The sequence below is a fragment of the Amblyraja radiata genome, chromosome 7, assembly GCF_010909765.2.
Source record: "Amblyraja radiata isolate CabotCenter1 chromosome 7, sAmbRad1.1.pri, whole genome shotgun sequence".
NCBI classification, from domain to species: domain Eukaryota; kingdom Metazoa; phylum Chordata; class Chondrichthyes; order Rajiformes; family Rajidae; genus Amblyraja; species Amblyraja radiata.
This window is the reverse complement of record NC_045962.1, coordinates 38,899,474-38,923,516: the sequence shown is the minus strand read 5'-3', so window position 1 is coordinate 38,923,516 and position 24,043 is coordinate 38,899,474. Positions and strand designations below refer to the sequence as shown.

General features: G+C 44.8%; 1 protein-coding gene across 4 annotated transcripts in view; it reads right to left on the bottom strand.

Annotated features, from left to right (window-relative positions):
* LOC116975316 (islet cell autoantigen 1-like protein) overlaps positions 1-11,675 on the bottom strand; it is a 66,904-nt gene extending 55,229 nt beyond the window's left edge. The window contains exon 1 of one of the 4 annotated variants that reach the window (XM_033024269.1): positions 11,612-11,675. The gene's annotated coding sequence lies outside the window, so the exon portion shown is untranslated. Of the gene's footprint in view, positions 1-11,410 lie in introns of all 4 variants that reach the window. The other 3 variants (XM_033024271.1, XM_033024272.1, XM_033024270.1) reach the window with 3 other exon arrangements.
* Positions 11,676-24,043: the final 12,368 nt, after the last annotated feature.

Below are 24,043 nucleotides of genomic sequence, written 5' to 3'. Positions count from 1 at the left end.
TTTAACCTCATTTTGCAAAACTCCAGTAAACGCAGACCAAAACTGTCTGGCGTGTCTTGATAGGACAACCCTCTCATCACCGAAATCAGCCTGGTGAATCTCCTTTAGACTGCCTCGAATGTTACTATGTTCTCTTTTAGGTAAGGGGAATAAAACTGTGCACAGTATTCCAGGTGTGGCACTGCCAACATCTTATACAACAGGACAGAATTTCCCTAATCTTAAACTCTAATCCCGTCACCATGCCCGTTAGAAAACTGGGAGAGTCATGAACAATAGGACATAACTGCAGAATAGGGGGATGATGTTTAAAAAATTTATGGTTGTGAATCTCTGGAATTCTCTGCCACAGAAGGGAGTTGAGGCCAGTTCATTGGCTAAGAGGGAGTTAGATGTGGCCCTTGTGGCTAAATGGATCAGGAGGTATGGAGAGAAGGCAGGTACAGGATACTGGGTTGGATTATCAGCCATGATCATATTCAGATTCAGATTCAGAAAACTTTATTGTCTGTCGCAACAGAAAATCCTCTTTGACGTGGCTCCACATACAAACATACGGGAGCAGCGCGCCACGAGTCGCTCACAGAGTAGCGCCCCGCCCCTTGGGTTGTCAGCAGCGATACAATAATAAAGAACACACAAAATGTAACACAAACATCCACCACAGCATTCATCACTGTGGTGGAAGGCACAAAAATTTGGCCAGTCCTCCTCCACTTCCCCCCCGTGGACCGGACCAGAGTCCAGAGTCAGTCCAGGATCGGCTCTTCCTCACCGGAGACCGCGGCTTTAAGTTGTTGTAGGCCGCAGGCCGGCAATCAAGATTTAAAGGCTCCGCTGCAGCCAGAAGCACCGTAGACTGCAGGGCCGGCGGTCGAAGCTCCCCTCCAGGGGTGATGGTAAGTCCATGCCGGCCCCGCGGTAGAAGTTGGCCGCGTGCCGGCAGTGATGGCTTCTTCTTCCTCCGGGTCCCCCACGAGGGATCCCGGGCTGTAGACGCCGCACCAGCTGGAGCTGTGCAGACCGCAGCTTCAGGCTGCGACTTCAGGCTGCCGGCTGCCCCGGGCCAGCGAAACGGAGCGCTCCCCTCCGGCGAGCCCCAGCGAGGGCTCGCCCGCTCCATGCCGAGAGTCCACGCCGCGCCCACCGCTGAAGCCCCGGGCGCGTCTCCGGGAAAGGCCGCGCCGATCCTTGATGTTAGGCCACGGGGGAGGCGACCTGGAAAAAGTCGCCTCTCCATGGAGGAGGCGACCGAAACGGTTTCCCCCTTACCCCCCCACACCACCCCCCACACAAAACACACGAAGGAACATTACATACTTTAAAACAAACTAAAAAATAAAATAAAAAAACATATTTTCTATGTTTCTATGAAAACGTTATAGCATAGAAAAACAGCTGGTGCTTAAAAATTCAAACTTTCCATTTTCAGTTTGAAAATCAATTTCTAAATCTTAACTTTTGAGAAAGAGATTAAAATAATCACCACCTACTCTGCTTTCAGTGATGCTGCTGGTGATAAACTTTAGTGGGGAGCTGAGAAGAGGTTCATTGTTCTTTTTCATAAAGTACATCCAATTCAGGAAATGGACAAAAGCACCTTTTACAACACAGCAATCCCTTTACTGTCTGAATTACATGCTCATCTCCAGCCTGACATACCAATCCCCAACTTTCTGGCTCGTAGCCTAAAAAGAGTAGAATTTGCACTCCCAGTTAACTCACGAGAAAAAATGCAGTCAGTCACAGAAATGATTATCTCAGCTCACAACGAGTAACAACGAGCTCTGGAATAAAAGTAACTGGACTACTGAATAAAACACTGAGGTTCACAAAACAAAATAAAAAAACTTATAAAACAAATTCTTTTTTAATAAAAATTCCCATGTCAATACTAATGCATTCTGCAAATTTGTTTTTTTTCTGCATTAATTTGAATGCTTTTAAGTGGAAGATGTTATATTCAGACCTGGGTAAATGGAGTATGTGGAAATGAAGGATATCTTGATTGGGTGAGATGAAGATACGAGCAGGCTTAAAATGACCAAATGACTGCTTCTGTGTTATAAAGTTCCATGCAATTGCTTCTTGCCAATATATAGACTACTTTTAATCTCAATGGGTCTGTCTTTACCACCTATAATTTATTATTGTTTAAGGGCCCATCTGTGATAAATATAATCCATCCATTTAATATTGATATCATGTGGTTGAAGTAGTTTATGCCAACATCTTTGAGAACTTCATCGCAAACTAAATTCACTTAGAATATTTGCAGTAGTAAGAGATGAGACTCTTGCTCTACTCATTAACTGTAGTTAAAAGTTGGTCCATAAGATTAAAAATAAAGTGCTGGAGGAACTCAGTGGTTCAGGGAGTATAAGTGGAGGGAATCGGGCAGACAATGCTTCAGGTCAGGACCTTTCTTCAGACTGTAGAAACAGGGAACTGCAGATGCTAGTTTAGAAGATGGGACACAAAGTACTGGAGTGACTCAGCGAGCCAGGCGGCATCTCTGGAGAACAGGGATCGGTGACATTTCGGGTTGGAGCATGGATAGGTGACCTATCGAGTCTGAAGAAGGGTCCGGACCCGAAACACCACCTATCCATGTTCTCCAGAGGTGCTGCCTGTCCTGCTGAGTTGCTTCCACACTTTGTGACCCTTTTTCAGACTGATGATGTACAGGGGAGATAGCTGTAGAGAGAAGCGAGGGGAAGGAGTGAGACAAGTGTAAGCAAGTGTTAAGCGGATTCAGGTGAGGAGAGGTTGATGCACAGATGAATCAGCTGAGGGAAAGATGAAAGTAGCAACCGTGGCTGAAAACATTTAGTGGAGAAGGCAAAAGGGTACAGATGAAGGAATCTCAAAAGCAAAGGGTGGTGGGTGTATGGAACAAGCTGCCAGAGGAGGTAATTGAGGCTGGGACTATCCCAACATTTAAGAAACAGTTAGACAGGTACATGGAAGGACATGTTTGGAGGGATATGGACCAAGGTGGGACTATTGTAGTTAAGACATGTTAGCCGGTGTGGGCAAGTTGGGCTGAAGGGCCTGTTTCCATACTGCATTACTTTATGACTCTACAACACAATCCAAGTAAGACTAATTTGCAAATGACGAAGAGTCAAGAGTGTTTAATTGTCATATGTACCAACGGGGTGGGAGATTGCAACTTTCACGTGGTCCGCCCTGTTTCGACAAATGCAATCAACCCGGTGTGCACAGTCAAATAAGATCAAATAGAACAAGTTGTCCTACAACTTTAGGCTGTGCACGCCATACGCAAGAAGAAGAATATGTACCAACAGCAGAACAATGAAATTATTACTTGCTGCAACTTATTAGGCCAGTAAACACAATAACATATAGGTAATACTAGACGAAGTGGGACCCGTTGGGTCCCAGCATCACACAGGAGGGCTGGTCCCCCAACGCAATATTCCACCTCTCCACCAATTCCAATATTGGTTGTCAGTGGGGGGTGGGGGAGGAGGGCTTTCTGAAGCACTAGTATGGGTGTTGTGAGCTGAAGGGACTGGTTTCCAGAGGGCTAGTATGGACATTGTGAGCCAAATGGATTCTTGGGCTGGCGGCTCAGTCACTCAAGCCTGTCGTGCTGGCAGCTCACTCACTCACAGCTGGTGGGCTAGCAGTTGACTCGCGGCTATTCCTTGAAATTCCAATTCAAGCAGGGTGCAAGGCCAGCAAATTCAAGTGCAGTTTCTTACCACTTTAAGCAGGGTGCAAGGCCACCAAATTCAAGTGCTGTTTCATACCATTTCAAGCAGGGTGCAAGGCCACTAAAGACAGCGAATTGTGACCTCTCCCTCCTCCATCTTGCAGAGACTGAGCTTTTATATTTTTCATCGATGGGAAAATCCTCGGCACCTGATGAGCGGAGGGGGACTGAGTAAGATGGCCAAAAATCACAGCCGTACATGGTACCGTTTTTTCTAAAATCAATATAAAGCGCAAACAAGAAGTGGTCAAGATTAGACTTTTAATTATATAGAAGGCAAGGCAAGTTTAATTAGGCAAGGCAACTTTAATTAGGCAAGGCAACTTTAATTAGGCAAGGCAACTTTAATTAGGCCAGGTTAACTTTAATTAGGCAAGGCAGCTTTAATGAGGCATAGCAGCATTAATTAGGCAAGGCAGCTTTAATTAGGCAAGGCAGCTTTAATAAGGCAAGGCAGCTTTAATTAGGCAAGACAGCTTTAATTAGGCAAGGCAGCTTTAATTAGGCAAGGCAGCTTTAATTAGGCACGGCAGCTTTAATTAGGCACGGCAGCTTTAATTAGGCACGGCAGCTTTAATTAGGCACGGCAGCTTTAATTAGTCAAGGCAGCTTTAATTAGGCAAGGCAGCTTTAATTAGGCAAGGCAACTTTAATTAGGCAAGGCAACTTTAATTCGGCAAGGCAACTTTAATTATGCAAGGCAGCTTTAGCATTTCCAAACCAAAGGCAAGGCAGCTTTAGCATTTCCAAACCAAAGGCAAGGCAGCTTTAGTATTTCAAAACCAAAGGCAAGGCAGCTTTAGCATTTCCAAACCAAAGGCAACACAGCTTTAGCATTTCCAAATCAAAGGCAATGCAGCTTTAGCATTTCCAAACCAAAGGCAATGCAGCTTTAGCATTTCCAAACCAAAGGCAACACAGCTTTAGCGTTTCCAAACTATATTTTCAAACCACATTAAGGGCACTGACAGGTCAGTAAACCACTCACAGTTTAGTAGACAAGTGTTCAGTGTTATTCACAGCTCAGACTGAGAGACATGACCCTCTCGCTCCCCCATCTTGCAGAGACTGACTGAGGCACTCAACACTTCTGGGTTTTATAGTCCCTCCAGAAGGGGCCTGGCCTTCAGGAGAGAGAATCTCAACATTTTTAAAACACTAATAACTCTTATTTTTCATCAATGAGAAAAATCCTCTTGTCCTGCGCAGCGGAGGGGGACTCTGAGTAAGATGGCCAAAATCACAGCCGTAAATGGCAGCGTTTTTTCTAAAATCAATATACAACAGGAAGTGGTCAAGATCAGACTTTTTAGTAATATATAGATATATAATATAAAAATGCAACAAATTAATATTATGGTAACCATAATAGTGCAATAACCAAAGTCCATGGTTCAACCAAACACACAATTCATACAAGATCATATTTGCTGAGATTATTGTTATGTAGTATCCAAGAGCCTGATGGTTGCTGAAAAGAAGCTGGTCTTCAACAGGGTGATTAGTTTTCAGACTCTGGTACCTTCTTCACGTCTGTAGTAGCAAAATGAGAACGTAGCAAAGGTGGTGTGGGTCTTTGATGATTGGCTGCCTTTTTCACGCAGTGCCTCCAATACAGTGCCCTCCATAATGTTTGGGACAAAGACCCATCATTTATTTATTTGCCACTATTTGAGATTTGCAATAGAGAAAATAAAAAATCGCATGTGGTTAAAGTGCACATTGTCAGATTTTATTAAAGGCCATTTTTATACATTTTGGCTTCACCATGTAGAAATTACAGCTGTGTTTATACAGTTACCCCCATTTCAGGGCACCATAATGTTTGGGACACATGGCATCACAGGCGTTTGTAATTGCTCAGGTGTGTTTAATTGCCTCCTTAATGCAGGTATAAGAGAGCTCTCAGCACCTAGTCTTTCCTCCAGTCTTTCCACCACCTTTGGAAACTTTTATTGCTGTTTATCAACATGAGGACCAAAGTTGTGTCAATGAAAGTCAAAGAAGCCATTATGAGACTGAGAAACCAGAATAAAACTGTTAGAGGCATCAGCCAAACCTTAGGCTTACCAAAATCCTGTTTGGAACATCATTAAGAAGAAAGAGAGCACTGGTGAGCTTACTAATCGCAAAGGGACTGGCAGACCGAGAAATACCTCCACAGCTGATGACAGAAGAATTCTCTCTATAATAAAGAAAATCCATAAACACCTGTCCAACAGATCAGTAACACTCTTCAGGAGTCAGGTGGATTGACCAATGACCACTATCCGCAGAAGACTTCATGAACAGAAATACAGAGGCTACACTGCAAGCTGCAAACTACTGGTTAGCCTCAAAAATAGGATGGCCAGGTTAGTTTGCCAAGAAGTACTTAAAAGACAACCACAGTTCTGGAAAAAGGTCTTGTGGACAGATAAGATGAAGATTAACTTATATCAGAGTGATGGCAAAGGTAAAGTATGGAGGAGAGAAGGAAATGCCCAAGATCCAAAGCATACCACCTCATCTGTGAAACATGGGGGTGGAGGTGTTATGGCCTGGGCATGTATGGTACCGGCTCACTTATCTTCATTAATGATACAACTGCTGATGGTAGTAGCATAATGAATTATAGACACATCCTATCTGCTCAAGTTCAAATAAATGCCTCAAATCTCATTGGCCGGCAGTTCATTCTACAGCAAGACAATGATCCCAAACATACTGCTAAAGCCACAAAAGAGTTTTTCAAAGCTAAAAAATGGTCAATTCTTGAGTGGCCAAGTCAATCACCCAATCTGAACCCAATTGAGCATTCCTTTTGTATGCTGAAGAGAAAACTGAAGGGTACTAGCCCTCAAAATAACCATAAGCTAAAGATGGCTGCAATACAGACCTGGCAGAGCATCACCAGAGAAGCCACCCAGCAACTGGCGATGACCATGAATCGCAGACTTCAAGCAGTCATTGCTTGCAAAGGATACGCAACAAAATACTAAACATGACTACTTTCATTTACATGACATTTCTGTGTCCCAAACATCATGGTGCCCTGAAATAGGGGGACTATGTATAAGCCCTGCTGTAATTTCGACATGGTGAAACCAAATGTATAGAAAATGGCCTATAATAAAATCTGACAATGTGCACTTTAACCACATGTGATTTTTTCTGTTACAAATCACAAATTGTGGAGTACAGAGGGAAATAAATAAATGATGGGCCTTTGTCCCAACATTATGGAGGGCACTGTAGGTCCTTACGATGATGGGGAGGTCAGTGCCTGCAGACTCCAGCATTCTCTGCAGTCTCTTTCATTCCTGGGCATTTGAGTTGTCGAAGCAAGCTGTGATGCAACTAGTCAGTATGTTCCCTACTGTACAACTGTAGAAGTTTGATAGAGTATTTGTCGACATACCAAATCTCCTCAATCCGTCCAGGACAGATGGCTGGTGATATTTACTTAGTTTAGTTTTTAGTTTACTTTAGAGATACAGCGCGGAAACAGGTCCGTCGGCCAACCGAGTCCGCACTGACCAGTGATCCCTGCACTTTTTAACACTATCCTACACACACTAGAGACAATTTACACATACACCAAGCCAATTAACCTACATACCTGTACGTCTTTGGAGTGTCAGTGGGGTTGTTGGATATTTGAACACATGCCTGAATCTGTTCCTTTGGCCCCCTAATAAACTTAGCCCATCATAAAACTCACAACAGAAAGTCTGTTTCAGGAGACTGGTGTCAGGCAAGTGAATGATGGGGCAAGCCTAACAACGCCAGCTCAGGGTAACCAGGGCCTCAGTCGTGAAGCAAATGTCCTGAGGGATGGCACTGATGTTGGTTCATTTATTCTTCCGGTGAATTTGGAGAATTGGCATCCACGACATTTGTGGTATTTTTCGAGTGCCTCATGATGCCTGCTACATGTTGTCCAGATCACAGAGCGATTCTATGCAGAGCATCAACAACTTTCATGGAAAATACATCAGTTTCTCTATGTGTGTGAAGACTCTCAGCCCTAACTCACCACCACCTTTCCCACTGTTTCTAAATTGTCAAACTATTTTCCAACATCCGTAACTGGACGAGCAGAAATTTGCTCCAACTAAAAGTTGGAAAACTGGATCCATTATATTCCACACCCGTCACAAACACCAACTCCATCCTCCTTCAGGAAGATTGAAACTAGTCAAGTCAAGTGTTTTATTGTCAGATGTCCCACAAGGGAATTATAGTGCAAAAAAACAAAGCCCAAAGACCCTAGTGAAACCCATTCAGTTTGTCGTTCAGTTTAGTTGGAGTTCATAGTGACCAACTGATGGTTGGTGGGAAGAAGCTGTTCCTGAACTTGGATGTTGTAGTTTACAGACTCCGTTAGCTCCTTCCCAATGGCAGGATTAAAATGAGAGTGTTGCCAGGATGGTGTGGGTCGTTGATGCTGCTGGCTGCCTTTTTGAGGCAGCACCTCTTATAGATCCCTTCGATGATGAATTCAGTACCGATGATGGACCGTGTTCACCACTTTTTGTAATCTCCTTCGTTCCTGGGCACTCGAATTGCTGAACCATACAATTCTGCATATTGGATGGGGATAGCAGAGTTTTAGGTACATTTAAGGTCATGAAGGGTAGACAGTGGCCAGGATACTATTGAAATAGACAGTACATTCTGGATGACATCATATTTATGGAGGATATATTGATATATGCCAGTCAGCAATACTTAGGATTGGTCAAATCCGAACATATCTTGTGACATATCGGACCTGCAGATGAGTTTCAGAATCAGATTCACATAGGACACCTTTCTGTCCCAACCTTGGCTCACCAGCTTAACCTTTGCCTTAAACCTCCAACTATGCCTTTGATATCTTCAAATCTGATCAATCCTAAGCCTTCCTGGCTGGCACATCCTATTATATCCTCCATAAATAAAAGGTCATCAAGAACATTGATTTGTCTATTCCAATACTCTTCTCATCAATCTTCTCCCCTCCATGACCTAAAGCTTTTCTAAAACTACTGCCTGCATATTAACATGCACTAAGTTTCAATCATACATCACTCTCGTGTTTCCTAATCTGCACCCACTCTCAATTGAGACAACACTTCAATTTTCATCTTTGCTTTTAAATGCTTCTTGTACCTTCAGAAGAGTCCACCTTGGACTATACTGGAAGTTGGACAATTTTTACATTTTTATCAAGCCAATTAATCAAGCCAATTAACCTACAAACCTGCACGACTTTGGAATGTGGGAGGAATCCAAAGATCTCAGAGAAAACCCACGCAGGTCACGGGGAGAACGTACAAACTCCGCACAGACAGCGCCCTTAGTCGGGATCGAACCCGGGTCTCTGGCGCAGCATTTTGCTGGAAGGCAGCAACTCTACCGCTGCGCCACTGTGACTGCCCCACCAACGTGACTGTGCCTTGAAAATACTCCATCCTTCCATTGGATCCTGCCTGACATGTACTTTGACTCCAACAAAACAAAATGTTGAAGGAACTCAGAGGGTAAGAGAGCATTTGAGGAGGAAATGGACAGATGACATTTCAGGTCAGGACCCATATTCAGACTGATTGGAGAGAAAACTGAAAAAGATAGGTGGGGAGCCGTCTATCTATTGATGCTGCCTGACCCGCCGAGTTACTCCAGAACTTTCTGCTTTGCTCATGATTCCAGCATCTGCAGTTTCTTGTGTCTCCATGTATCATAGGTTCTGTAGCATGCATTGGTTTCAAATAACCTCACACTCTTAATTAACAAATATTTAATTCATGTCAGTTCCAAACATCAACAGCTTTTTGGGAAAAGCTAATTCCAAACTTTTAATAATCTTTCACAAAGAAGTAGATTTTCAGAAAAATCATTTCTGAAATTACAAGCATAGCTAATAGCAATAATAAATACATAATTGACAAGAACATAAGGAACAGCCAGAGTCAGACATTTGGCCCTTCAAACCTGTTCTGCTATTTACCAACATTGTGACTACGTTCACAGGGAGTAATCTCAACTATCTCCACATCCCTTGATTTCCTTAATATTTCTGTTTTGAATGACTCAACCCTCCGGGTAGAGAATTCCAAAGATTCACCCCTCGTTTCGGGGCCATGCTGATCACCATCTCCTTTAATGGTTCGTATGAGGGGATCATGTGTAATATATTCAAATGAGTCTGAAGAAGTGTCTCAACCCGAAATGTCACACATTACTTCTCTCCAGAGATGCTGCCTGTCCCGCTGAGTTACTCCAGCATTTTGTGTCTATTTTCGATTTAAACCAGCATCTAGTTCTTTCCTACACATAATATATTCAAGTTTAGTTTAGTTTGCTACAGCGGGGAAACATGCCCTTCGGCCTACCAAGTCCGCACTGACTAATAATCACCCATACACAGGTTCTGTCCTACACACCAGGGACAATTTACAGAAGCCAATTAACCTGAACACTTGCACTTCTTTGGAATGTGAGAGGAAACCGGAGCGCCCTTGAAACCCCTCGCAGTCACAGGGAGAATGTACAAACTCTGCACAGACAGCACCCATAGTCAAGATCGAACCCAGGTCTCTTGCGCTGTGAGGCAGCAGCTTTACTATTGTGCACCCTTTTTGCTGATAATATAAGTGATATGGGTATGAGAAAGATGCAGAGAGGCTTCAGAAGGCATAGACAGGTTAAGTGAAAGTGAAAGTGTAAGGACAGCGCAGATGGAACAAGGAAAAATGTGAGTCCGAGTCTCTTAAATGGTGAAAGCTTGAAAAGTGCTGGTGGTGTCCTTACATATTAATTACAGGAGGCTAACGTGCAGGTACAGCAAACAACAAGCACTAAGTACATTGTCTGTTATTGAAAGTGGAGTTGAGTTCAAGAGCAGAAATGTTTTGCTAGAGTTAGAGGACTCTGGTGAGACCACACCTGGAACATTATGTACAGGTCTACTCTCCGAGATATAATTTGCTCTGGAAAGTGGACGGCAGAGGTTTTGGAAGGAGGACAGTAAAACATTGATTCAGAGTAGCAGGTTTGTGCTATGATGAGTGATTAAATACATTGTACTTTCTAGGATTCAGAAGAATGAGAGACCCTTTATAGGGTAGATGCATAACATCTTTTTTCCCTGCCAAAAAACTGAGATCACTACTTCAAAATGAAGGATCAGCCATAGGACAGAAATTAGATGTTATTTATTTCCCCAGAGGATAGTGATTAAAAAAAAAAATCTGCCCAAGAAGGCTGTGGAATATTGGTCATTACGTGAACGTGATCGTCGCTTGTTTAAATATTAAAGGGAAATTGAAGGGTTACTGGGCGACTGTAGGAAAGTGGCGATGAGATCAAAAAGCTCAGCCAGGATCTTGCCGAACGATGGATAATGGGCGAGGAATTGGGCCGGTGTAACAAACTGCCAACTCTTTCTATCGTTTAAATGAATTGAGGGGAGTCACTCTTTAATCCCAAACCTGGTCTTTGTAACTTGCCACCGAAATTTAACACCTTCCACTCCTGAGTCACCGATCCTCACTCCCCCAACCCTCCCCGGGAGGAGCTCCCACCTGCCTGGCCACAGACTGGCCTGAGCAGTGAGGGTGTTTCTGTTGCTCCGGCCGCGACATGCCTGCCGGAGCAGGTGGACGGAGGGAGGAGTGTGCGGGGGAAGGGAACCCAATTCACCTGCTCTCGGTTTGCAGCGTCACCTTCCTCCATTCACGGGCCCCGGCCGGCGGGTCGCTCCCCCTCCGCAAAGCCGGGCACCCGCTCCTTCGCACGGGCCGCGGCAACCTACGCCGACCTCTCCCCACCAACGCAGCCCGGCTCTGTTAACGCAGGCTCGCCGCGCCTGGTAGCGAACGATACGCTTCCTCTCACACTCACCGCTTACCCCACAGGGTCCGCTTCACAGCCGCCAGATCAGGATGTGGCCACGGATCCTCCAGCCGGCAGGCGGCGCTGCCCGAGGACGGTCCTCCGGTCTCAGTGGGTGGAGGCATTGCACGAGTAACAGTCCGCCGGCCGCGGGGCGGCGCTATGGGAAGGTTATTACCAATCTTTGGTTATTACCAAAGATCTTTGGTTATTACAATGGGAAGGTTATTACTTAGGGAAGGTTATTACTATGGGAAGGTTATTACTTAGGGAATGTTACTACTATGGGAAGGTTATTACTTAGCTGGCCGAAGGGTGGGGTGTAGGAAGGAACTGCAGATGCTGGTTTAAACCGAAGATAGACACAAAAAGCTGGAGTAACTCAGCGGGACAGGCAGCATCTCTGGCAAAAAGGAATAGGTGACATTTCGGGTCGGCCCCCTTCTTCAGACTGAACAATAAACATGTGACAATAAAGTACCACTAAACCATTGAACCAATAAGTGTTGGGGAGCGAACAAGACAGAGATTTGGGCGGCACAGTGATACAGCAGTTGAGTTGCTGCCTTGCAGCATCTGAGACCCAGGTTGCATCCTATCTACGGATGCTGTCTGTTTGGAGTTTGTACGTTCTCCCTGTGACCACATGGGTTTTCTCCGGGTGCAACGGTTTCCTCCCACACTCCAAGGACGTGCAGGTTTGTAGACCCTTCAGACACTAACTTGACCCGAATCATCACCTATTCATGTGTGGGAAGGAACTGCAGATGCTGGTTTAAACCGAAGATAGACACAAAAAGATGGAGTAACTCAGCGGGTCAGACAGCATCTCTGGAGAAAAGGAATAGGTGACGTTTCGGATCAACACCCTTCTAGTTTGATTAGCGGAGTTCTGCAGGTATCTGTGCTGGGACCTCTGCTGCTTGAGCAATAAATTGACTTGGACGTAAATGTTGGTTTGTAAGTTTGCAGATGACACCATGATTGCTGAGTTAGCATACTGAAGGAGGCTTTCAAATTATGCTGTGTGATGTGGAGATCAGCTCCAGAAATGGGCGGAGAAATGGCAGATGGAGATTAATCCGAGCAAGTGCGGGGTATTGCATTTGGGGAGGTCAAAAGAGACACCACCGGGCCAAAAGCCAAAGAGCTAAATACAACATTGAATACCTCAGTAGTGCTCAAGTGGTGAAGATATTCAAGGATACCCTTTCAAGGGAAAACACAGAGCTACAGCGGAGGAGGAAGGAAGAATGGACAATAAATGAGGAGTGGGAAGACCTAAAAGCTGCTTGGAGCTCAATCTGTGAGGAGGCCCCAGGGAGAAAGACCCAAAAGCACAAAGAATGTATAACACCAGAAATCCTCAACACAATCCAACAGAGAAAGTTAAAGGAGAAAGTGAACAACTGAAGAACAAGAGCTGAAAAGGCTTTAGCCCAAAAGCAGTACACCAGATGCCACAAAGAAGTGCGAAAGAACATCAGGAGGGACAAGAGAACACAGGTGGAGAGTGCTAGCCAAAGAGGGAGAAATTGCGGCGACTCAAATGAACATGAGGGAGTTATATACCATCACAGGGAAATTGTCTAGGACATATCTGCGTAGTAATAAACCAATTACAGACAAGAACGGTCAACTGCTTTCAACCCAGGAGGCGCAGCTCGACAGATGGGTAGAACATTTCAAAGAAGTCCTAAACAGACCACCACCGGCTGTACAGCCACATATTCCCAAAGCCAGGATACCACTACAAATTAAGTGTGACAGACCAACAAAATCAGAAATAAAAGCTGCAATCAAACAACAGAAAACTGGCAAGGCTGCTGGCCCTGACAATATTCCACCTGAAGCCCTGAAAGTAGATATAGACTCATCAACAAACATGCTCTATGGCTTCATTGGGAGAATTTGGGAAGAGGAAAAGCGTAGAGGAATACATCGTGAAAATGCCAAAAAAAAAGGTGACCTAAGAAAATGTGACAACTACTCAGGGATCACCCTATGTTCTGTACCCAGTAAAGTTCTCAACCGGGTCATCCTCAACTGTCTTCGGGAAGCTGTAGACAAGAGGCTATGGGACCAGCAAGCAGGATTCAGGAAGGATCGCTCATGCACAGACCACATAGCAACATTACGCATCATCATTGAGCAGTCTATTGAATGGAACACGTCCCTGTACATCAACTTCATCGACTTTGAGAAAGTGTTTGACAGCTTAGACAGGACAACACTCTGGCGTCTAATAGACCACTATGGAATTCCCATCAAGATCATAAACTTAATCAGGAACTTGTATGGTGGAACCTCATGCAAAGTTATGCATGCAGGCCATCTCTCTCAGAGCTTTAGTGTCAGGACGGGCGTCAAGCAGGGATGTCTATTGTCACCATTCCTGTTCCTCCTGGCAATTGACTGGATCATGATGGAAACAACTGAAGGGAAATTAAATGGAATTCAGTGGACAATGTGGGAGCAGCTAGATGATTCTGACTTTGCAGACGACATAGCTCTCCTTTCACACACACAGATACAAATGCAGGAGAAGACGGACAGATTCTCACAAGCTGCAACAAAACTTGGTCCTACACCCAATACAGTAAAGACACAGGTGATGAGGATCCACTCCAAAACCAGCAACCCTATCCTTATGCACAGCACTGCTCTGGAGGAGGTAGAAACATTCACAAACCTAGGCAGTGTTGAGGACATCACCGGAGGGGCAGAGGCAGACATAAGAAGTAGAATCAATAAGGCTAGGGTGGTGTTTAACATTCTCAGGAAGATCTGGAGCTCAAAACACATCTCAATCAGCACCAAAATACGCTTCCTTAACTCAAATGTGAAACAGATGATGCTGTATGGATCAGAGACATGGAAAACAACAAAACACACTACAAACAGGCTGCAAACATTCATTAACACCTGCCTTAGGAGAATACTTAACATCTGGTGGAGAGACAAAGTAAGCAATGTGGACCTGTGGAACAGAACAAGCCAGGAGCCCATTGTCTTACAAATTCGAAGGTGAAAATGGAGTTGGATTGGACACACCATCGGGGAACCTGCCACAAACATCACCTGGCAAGCCCTGAAATGGATCCCCTAAGGAAAAAGGAAAAGAGGTGGCCCCAGAAGAGGTTTCCAGACAGAAATGTCCAGACAGCGTGGGCTCAACTGGAGAGATCTCAAAAGAACAACCGAGTGAGGTGGAGGACATTTGTCAATGGCCTAAGCTCCCTAGAGGATCAACGGGCTTAAGAAGAAATGTATGGGGAAAATGTACAATTTATGACATGACCATAGGTACATAGCTCCCTGAAGGTGGCAACTCAAGTATAGTGGTAAAGAAATCATATGGTATGCTTGCCTTCATAAGTAGGGACATTGAATACAAACATCAGGATATTATGGTACAGTTTTATAGGACTTTGGGTAGGCCATATTTGGAATATTGAGTGCAGTTCTGGTCGCCCTATTACAGGAAAGACATGGAGGCTTTGGAAAGGGTGTAGAGGAGGTTTACGACAATGTTGCCTGGATTAAGGGGTATTAGCAACAGGGACAAGTTGGACAGACTTGGATTGTTTTAACTGAAATGCCTGAGATTGTGAGAGATAAGATAGGTAAATAAAATTATGAGAGGGGCCATTCTTTGGAAAGTGAACCAAAATGTCACACACGTTACCAAATGGCATCATATAAAGTAATACATTAAAAATTTATTGTAAGAGATTAAACTTATTCATTGCTATTTTGCTACCGACAGAACTATAATGCATGTCTGCTGAAGATATCAACATTCTAGCTTTTTAAAATTCACAGAGTTTGTAAGGGCCATTCTTTGAAAAGTGAACCAAATGTCACACTCATTACCAAATGGCATCACATAAAGTAATACATAAACTGAGTTATGAAAAAAATGCTTCCGTGTGAGGCCACACACGTGACCAGTCGTATTTGACCTCTGACCCTAAACATTGTCAGCATAACATAAATATTTCACTTGATAAACTGAAAAAAACAGTAATCATATATACAGTATAAAACAATATACCTGTAATGCTTTCAGAATTAGAAGAGATGGATTCCACAATTTTTCATATTTTTGGTCACCCACATGACTAAGAATGGGCCAGTCTAAGCATAGATAGGGTAGGCAGTCAGAACCTTTTTCACAAGGATGGAAAAATCAAATATTAAAAGCCTTAAGATAAGAGAGGCAAGGTTTAAAGGAGATGTGCAGAAGGTGATGAAAAGATATGATAGTGGCACGCAAGAGGCTTTTAGATACTGTAGGTATATGGATATACATGGAATGGAGGGATACGGATTATGTGCAGGGAGATGAGAGATAGTCTTGACATCACGTTCGGCATGGACATTGTGGGCTGAAGGGCCTGTCCTTGCCCTGAAACATCACCTATTCATGTTTTCCAGAGATGTTGCCTGACCCTCTAAGTTACTCCAGCACTGTGTCTTTTTTTGTAAACCAGCATCTACAGTTCCGTATTTCTATGTCATTCCTGAATAACACGGCTCTGAAATCTTTGCAATTTGAAACTGGAGATTGGAGAAATGTAGGGATAATACTCAGGAAAGAAGACAAAAGAGACTGCAGATGATTGAATTACGAACAAAGAACAAACCTGGTAGTACCCAGCGGGTCAATCAGCAACTGTGGAGGCAAAAGATGTTAGTTGACTTTCTCGGTTGCAAATGCATCATTGCCAGAACTCACCAACAAGCACCGACCGAGACTTCGCTTGGCTGGTGGTCTTCTTCTTCTTGCGTATGGCGTGCACAGCCTAAAGTTGTTGGACAACTTGTTCTATTTGATCTTATTTGATTGTGCACGCCAGGTTAATTGCATTCGTCGAAACAGGCGGACCACGTGAAAGTTGCAATCTCCCACCCCCTTGGCTGGTGGTGAGAGGGACCCTCCCAGTCAGATCTTTCCTGTACCAACGGAGTCTTACTACCCCCAGGGCGGCTGCTATGGAGAAGAGACAGTTCCCCAATTCTTTGCAGAGTATGGATTTGTGAAGAAGATCTGCAGAAGGATGGAAAGATCCATGTTATGGTTTATCTCAGCTTCATAAGACAGAACTCTCTGTTTTTCAGGCTGTTCCCAGGGACACATTTGGAGATGAACATCAAGTGCTGCTTGAAGACCATCAACTCGGTGAAAGATGCTCTTTGGTCTGCCCGAAACGTATTGGTCTTCCAGCGAAGCGAGATGTCCCTAAGGGAATGTTGCCGACTGGCTCATTCTAGACTGCAGGAATACGTGCTGAGGGACACGTTGAAGCTCAGTGCAGCCAACACCAAGGCTTTATGGACATTGTGGGGCTGAGTCCAGTGTGGACACTCCTCAAACAAGGGAAGGGATATCACCCTAGTGTGGCCACATGAGTTGCAAAGGTGTTTTTTGTAAAGTCAGTTGCGAACACTACTGAGTATGACACTATTGAATGTATAATCACTGAGATGTATGAAGAATGTTTGCAGTTTTTATTCTGTATATACATTATTTTATTCTGACTAAAGTTTATGAAATACAAAAGCTGATTGACCTGTTGAGTTCTTTCAGCACTCTGTTTTTCAGCACTAGGTGTGATATCCATATGCCAACATCTGCATTGACCTTCGTCTTTGGGATCCAGGACACTTGGTTACTCCATCCAAAGGCCCTGAATTGGAGGCCAATGTGGGACCCGCAGACTCTACTACAGATGAGGGCAAGTGGGTGTGTAGGTTGTGTACACCACACCACTGTTTACTATGGGCTTTGTGTACATAGACGGGGATCACATGCAACAAATAGGTGAGGTGAACAAAGTAGAGGGCAAATTAGAGAATCATTCACTGGTTATGTATTCAAATAGTAATAGATTAGTGGGGAAGTTGGAAATAACATCTGGTTGTGAATTCTGGAAATTGTGACACCATAGAAACAGTTTCTAATTTCACGAACTGTAATATAATAGCTAGCTGACTTGCTGGGGCTGTGACTAGCTGAGCCTGAACTGCATGAAAATATATCAGATTAAAACCACAGAGGGCTGCTAACTATGTTGACCTGAGGGAAAGGCATCATGATCTTCCTTAAGGGCCTTGAGTTGAAAGTGGAGAGGTGGCCAGTATTCCCACACAGAATTGCAACCAACCCTGATACCGATGTAGATGTTGATGAGGACAAGCTGCAGTATTACTTACGATCATTTAGTTTCCTCAGTTGGCCGGCCAGGGCTCTTTGCCAAGTTCACTGACCTGGAGTAGCCTACTGACTGAGATGCTGAAGATCTGAGGAATGATATCTGATGAATCTAAATACAGTGGCTTGCAAAAGTTTTCATACCCCTTGAACTTTTCCACATTTTGTCACGTTACAACCACAAACGTAAATGTATTTTATTGGGATTTTATGTGATAGACCAACACAAAGTGGCGCATAATTGTGAAGGAAAATTATACATGGTTTTCAAATTTTTTTACAAATAAAAAACTGAAAAGTGTGGCGTGCAAAAGTATTCAGCCCCCTTTACTCTGATACCCCTAAATAAAATCCAGTGCAACCAATTGCCTTCAGAAGTCACCTAATTAGTAAATAGAGTCCACTTGTGTGTAATCTAATCTCAGTATAAATACAGCTGTTCTGTGAAGGCCTCAGAGGTTTGTTAGAGAACATTAGTGAACAAACAGCATCATGAAGCCCAAGGAACACACCAGACAGGTCAGGGATAAAGTTGTGGAGAAGTTTAAAGCAGGGTTAGGTTATAAAAAAATATCCCAAGCTTTGAACATCTCACAGAGCACTGTTCAATCCATCATCCGAAAATGGAAAGAGTATGGCACAACTGCAAACCTACCAAGACATGGCCGTCCACCTAAACTGACAGGCCGGGCAAGGAGAGCATTGATCAGAGAAGCAGCCAAGAGGCCCATGGTAACTCTGGAGGAGCTGCAGAGATCCACAGCTCAGGTGGGAGAATCTGTCCACAGGACAACTATTAGTCATGCACTCCACAAATCGGGCCTTTATGGAAGAGTGGCAAGAAGAAAGCCATTGTTGAAAAAAAGCCATAAGAAGTCCCGTTTGCAGTTTGCCACAAGCCATGTGGGGGACACAGCAAACATGTGGAGGAAGGTGCTCTGGTCAGATGAGACCAAAATTGAAGTTTTTGGCCTAAATGCAAAACGCTATGTGTGGTGGAAAACTAACACTGCACATCACCCTGAACACACATTCCCACTGTGAAACATGGTGGTGGCAGCATCATGCGGTGGGGATGCTTTTCTTCAGCAGGGACAGGGAAGCTGGTCAGAGTTGATGGGAAGATGGATGGAGCCAAATACAGGGCAATCTTGGAACCTGTTAGAGTCTGCAAAAGACTTGAGACTGGGGCGGAGGTTCACCTTCCAGCAGGACAACGACCCTAAACATACAGCCAGAGCTACAATGGAATGGTTTAGATCAAAGCATATTCATGTGTTAGAATGACCCAGTCAAAGTCCAGACCTAAATCCAATTGAGAATCTCTGGCAAGACTTGAAAATTGCTGTTCACAGACGCTCTCCATCCAATCTGACTGAGTTTGAGCTATTTTGCAAAGAAGAATGGGCAAAAATTTCAGTCTCTAGATGTGCGAAGCTGGTAGAGACATACCCCAAAAGACTTGCAGCTGTAATTGCAGCGAAAGGCGGTTCTACAAAGTATTGACTCAGGGGGGCTGAATACTTTTGCACGCCACACTTTTCAGTTTTTTATTTGTAAGAAAATTTGAAAACCATGTATCATTTTCCTTCCACTTCACAATTATGCACCACTTTGTGTTGGTCTATCATATAAAATCCCAATAAATCCAAAAATCCCAATTTACGTTTGTGGTTGTAACGTGACAAAATATGGAAAAGTTCAAGGGGTATGAAAACTTTTGCAAGCCACTGTATCTCTGTGGGGAGAAATACTGACATCAAAGGGGTAAATTAATTACAAACAGCACAGAAACAGGATCCATCGGTCAATAATGTCTATGGCGAACATGATGCAAAGCCAAACGTCTGCTTGCACATGATCTGTATCCCTCCATTTCCCGCATAGCCATAAAAGCCTCTTAAAATCCCCTATTATATCTACAACCCCTGGCAGCACGTTCCAGACACCCACCCTTCTCTGTGTACAACTTTTCTTCTTATCAAGTCCACACACAAGATTAGAAGTTGAACACACTTCTCGGCATCTGCATACATAGTGTCTGTCTTGTTGCTTCTTGTGCTTCTTGTGCGTGGTGGTGAAAAGATTGGTGGACAACTTAGCCCCTCTTACCTTAAAGCAATGCTTTCTAGTCTTTGATATTTTCACCCTGGGAAAAGGTCTTCCCTCTCTAAGCCTCTCATCATTTTATATAATTGAAGTCTCCCCTCAACCTCCAATGCTCCAGAGAAAACAACCCAAGTTTGTCCAACATCACCTTATATCTAACACTTCCTAATCCAAGCAGCATTCTGGCAACACAGGAACTGAAGGTGCTGTAATTATGTGTAAAACAAAGTGCTGGAGGAACTCAGCAGGTCAGGCAGCATCTGCAAGAGAAAATCAAGAGGCGATGTTTCGGGTCGGGACCCTTCTTCAAACTGGAGGAGGGACCAACCCATAACATTGCCTGTCCATTTCCCTCCACAGATATTGAGTTCCTCAGAACTTTGTTTTGCTCAGCATTCTAGTAAACCTGTACACTCTCCAAATCCTCCACAATCTTCCTGTAATGGGGCAACTAGAACTGCACACAATACTCCAAACCACTGTTTTATAAACCTGCCACATGACTATTATACACATACGCCTTTTTTTCACCATTCTATCTCGTGTGTTGCCACTTCAAGTCCATAGCTCCCATAAAGACACCAAGATCTCTCTATACATCAATATTATTAATAGACGCACTTAATTGTGTATTTTCTCCTTACATTCGACCTCCCAAACCGCAACACCACACACTTGTTCAGATTTAACTCCATCGGTCATTTCTCCACCTATATTTATAACTGATCTGCATTGCACTGTATTCTTAACAACCTTCCTTACTGTCCGTAAATCCAGCAGTCGATGTCGTCTGCAAATTTACTATCCAAGCCATCGAAGATTATTTGCATTTATTTCTCCGTTTATATGTATCACAAACAACAGTAATCCCAGACAAATGGAATGGAATGGATACTTTATTGCCACATGTGACAAGGCACAGTGAAATTCTTTGCTTGCATACCCAAGGTATGCAAATAGTCGCCACATACGGCGCTGACAAAGTTACAAAGTGTTCCTGCCGGCTCATCCTTTGTCCCAGCACAGATGAATTGATCACAATCCTCCAGCCAGAATAACACCACAACCCTCTGTCTTCTATGATCTGACTCAAACTACCGAGTCACCATGGATCCAATGTATCTTAATTTTCTGCATCAGCCTACCATGAGGGAACTTATAAAATCTCTTACCTTCATGCCTTTTTCTGTGGGAAAGAATCCTCGCAATCCAATGATGGCCCTCTCCTCTTGGACTCCCCCAGACGGCCTTCTACCCTCTTTAACCCTTTTAATTGCTGGCATGACATCAATCATCTTCCCTTACCTACCCTAACCTCAGCTCCTCATCAAATCCGCCGACAAGGGAGGTGTCATGACTGCCAGAAGGGGGGCTATGTGAGGATGCTGTTGATAGACTTCAGTTCAGCCTTCAACACGATAGTCCCCACCAGACTTGCCGAGAAACTGCTGGAATTGGGGCTCAACACCCCCATGTGTGCCTGAGTCCTGGACTTTCTCACCACCAGGCCCCAGGTAGTCAAGATGGGAGGAAATACATCGAAGTCCCTCACCCTGAGCACAGGATCCCCCCAGAGTTGCATCCTCAGCCCCCTACTGTACTCCCTGTACATACATGACTGTGTGGCTAGGCTCAGCTCAAACTCTATAATCAAGTTTGCTGATGACACTGTGGTGGTGGGCCTGATCTCCGATAACGATGAGAAGGCCTACCGGGAGGAGGTGGCTGATCTGGCACTGGTGTCAGGACAACAGCCTCCTCTTGAATATCATAAAAACCAAGGAGCTGATCATGGACTTTAGGAGGGCACATCATCCGAGGACGTACACACCATTGAAGATAAATGGGGATACTGTGGATAGGGTGAGCTGCTTTAAATACCTGGGAGTCCCATCTCAGAGGATCTGACATGGGCATCACACCCTGCAGCACTGGTGAGTAAGGCAAGGCAGCGCCTTTACCACCTCAGGCAATTGAGGAAATTCAGAGTGTCTCTGAGGATCCTCCAGTGCTTCTACTCAGCGGCTGTGGAAAGCATCTTGTCCGGATTTGGTTTGGGAACTGCTCTGCCCAAGACAAGAAGGCTCTGCAGAGAGTAGTGCGTTCGGCCAAAGGTACTATGGGAACTTCACTCGCCCCCCTCCAGGAACTATACATCAGAAGGTGCAACTCCAGAGCCAACAAGATCATGGGAGACCCCTTCCACCCCAGCAACGGACTGTTCCAGCTGCTTCGGTCAGGCAAAAGGCACCGTTGCCATGCTGTGAAAACGGAGAGGATAAGAAGGAGTTTCTTCCCAGAGGCCATTAGGCCTGTAAACTCCTATCTCACCAGGGACTAACTTTACTGTACCATTTTACTGTTGTGTGGTGTCTTTTTTAAATTGCTGTTTTTTTCTTTTTTCCCTCCCACAAATATGTAATATGTGAATATGTGATTCTGTTCCATTCTGTTTTGTAGTTTTGCACATTTTGCACATTCCGCAAGCATTGCTACTTTTCATTTCACTGCACATCTCGTATGTGTATGTGACGAATAAACTTGACTTGACTTGTCATGGTAGTCTGGCGAGCTGTCCTCTACCAGACTGAGGCCAGGCTCCAACTCTCGGACACCTCCTCCTACTAATCCCTGGACCAATACCCCATTTATGAGCACCAAGCTATAAATCAGCTCTGATTTTATCAGTTCCGACTGTCTGCCCTCCACACCCTCCAACCTTATTGTTCCCCAGCCCTACAGCCCGGTTGCGCCATCTCTCCGAAATCCACAAACAGAACTGCCCTGGCAGACCCATTGTTTCTACCTGTTCCTGCCCCACTAAAATGATTCCCACATACCTCGACTCCATCCTATCTCCCCTGGTCCAACCCATCCCGACCTGTGTCCAAGACACCTCACACACCCTTCGTCTCTTTAATGACTTCCATTTTCCAGGCCCCTGTTCCATCATCTTTACTACCATCTGAAACCCAACCCATCAAAAACCCAACTATGCAGCTTCCATCTTAAAAATCGAGATGCAGGAAAACAACTGAGCGTCTCATGGGATGGCCACAAACTCTCCAACCACTTCCACCCCGTGTACCTCGGAGTCACACTCGACAGGACACTCTCTTTCAAAACCCACCTTCAGAACACCAAAGCCAAGGTCAACACTCGCAACAACATCCTGCGCAAACTGGTAAACTCAAAGTAGGGCGCTGATCCACCAACCATCCGTGCAACTGCCCTAGCCCTGTGCTTCTCCACAGCTGAATACGCGTGCTCAAGCTGGAGCCGCTCCCACCACACCAAACTGGTTGACACAGCCCTCAACGACACCTGCCGCATTATCACGGGATGCATAAAGACAACGCCAGTCCCGTGCCTCTACGCCCTAGCTGGTATTGCCCCCCCCCCCATATCAGACGATCCATCGTCGCCCAAGACGAGCGGAGAGCACAGGAGATCGATACCAGGCACCCCTTGCACGGACACACAGCACCTCCACCCCGACTGAAATCCAGAGCCAGTTTCTTGCAGACAGTCCCACCTCTCCAGACAACCAAAGAAACAGCAAGGACCAACATCTGGAAAGATGAATGGAACCAGCTCAACACACGAGCCCATGACTGGATGGAGAGAGGAATCACTCCGACTGAATGCCTCGCCAGCGGGCACGACCTCCCATGGCCAACCTGGAAGACCCTCAACAGATTACGAGTGGAGCAGGGGAGGTGCAAAGCACTTATGAAAGCATGGAACTACCAGGCAGAAGACACATGCAGCTGTGGAGCAGTACAGACAATGTCCCACCTACTGGAGTGTGACGACGCCCCCCAGTGCAGCCCCCAGGACCTGGCTGAACCGACCCGACCAGCTGTGACCTGCGCCAGATACTGGCAGAACGACATCTGAGATTGCAACGGACTCGAAGAAGAAGAAGACTACAGACATTAGGTCACTCTACGCATCCATCCCCCACCAGGAAGGTCTTAGACCCCTCCGCATCTTCCTCGACCACAGAAGCAGACTATTTCCATCTGCAAACACTTTCCTCTGCCTAGCAGAGCTGGTCCTCACTCTCAACAACTTCTCTTTCAACTCCTCCCACTTCCTCCCAATCAAAGGCG